General features: G+C 36.0%; 1 protein-coding gene across 11 annotated transcripts in view; it reads left to right on the forward strand.

Annotated features, from left to right (window-relative positions):
* The window catches only part of PIGN (phosphatidylinositol glycan anchor biosynthesis class N), a 137,449-nt gene that overhangs the window by 12,586 nt on the left and 123,631 nt on the right, over window positions 1-1,232 (forward strand). The window lies entirely within an intron of this gene.

Genomic DNA, 1,232 nt, shown 5'->3' on the forward strand with positions numbered 1-1,232 from the left:
GGCTGGGAGCTTCAGCTTTCTGCCCTGGGTCCCAGCAAGTCTAACACTGGCCTGGCTTGGTGGCTCCTCTGAAACCTGCTCACGGTCCCTTAGGGGACCCCAGATCCCTGGCTGAGAACCACTGCTATAGGTAAATGGTTTATAGAAATCCAGGAGTTCAAGGCATAAGACATCTCTGATATTTCATGACCTACAAGGTAGAATGGCTGATAATCATGTTTATCCCTTGGAGATTTTGCATAGGAGTTAGTGATATAGAGTTATCTTGATAATCAGAGTGATATTAAACAGAATATTTAATTCTCTGTGAGCTTTTTGCCTCGGGTTTAGCTTTGCATTGCTGAACCACATTTACAATTTAAAAGAGTTGTCATTTGTTATTGTAATGTACAAAATATTCAATGAAAATGTTGAACATAAAATAATTTAAAGCAGATGGTCTGAGTCACAAAAGCATATTTAAATGTAAAAGCAAGTGGAAATACTATGTTTGCAGTTTCATTGTGTGACAAAGAGCTGTGTATTATGCCTCAATTCAAAAAGAAAATCAGGTTTCTGAAAAGGAGGGGAAAAGGGGCTTGATCATCATCCCAGTATTATTCATAGCGTAATTCTGTACTGTGTAGTTAAGATGACAAATTTCAATTTAATATGTTTGGGTTCTGCATACAGATCCTAGAGAAGGTTAATTTGAATTTGATTGGTAACTGTGTTTTCAGTCATATAAATTCAGTGTTACTGTCAATAGGCATATATTGTGTGACCTTTAAAAGTCAATGAATTGCATTTTTGAATAGTATGAAATTTTGATGTCTAAGTTATCAAAAAGAAGCAGCGTGCTGGATTTGAGAACCAATTTCGTGTTTAAATATTTATGTAATGTCCCAGTGCCATGTAAAACCTCACCCCCTTTACACCAGAGTTTACCACTCCCTCCCTCTGCTCCTACCTAGGTAGATTAGATCATTTTTATGTGTGGACAAATTGTACAGCTACCCTTTTTGACAATCTAAATTAAATATTATGTAATCATGTTTATCTGAAAAATGTATCTGTCATCCAGAAAAATAGCAGACAGTCTTGCCAATTTTATTTTGCTCCTTTAAAGATACTTACCAAAGCCACTGATATTTATTGAAAATTCATTTCAAATAGAGCCTCTTAATTTTACACAACAGGCATAGAATGCTCAGTGGAGCATGCTCCTTCCAAAAGAGATGACTAAAGTATTC

This window comes from Chelonia mydas, chromosome 2, assembly GCF_015237465.2.
Source record: "Chelonia mydas isolate rCheMyd1 chromosome 2, rCheMyd1.pri.v2, whole genome shotgun sequence".
Classification (NCBI taxonomy): domain Eukaryota; kingdom Metazoa; phylum Chordata; order Testudines; family Cheloniidae; genus Chelonia; species Chelonia mydas.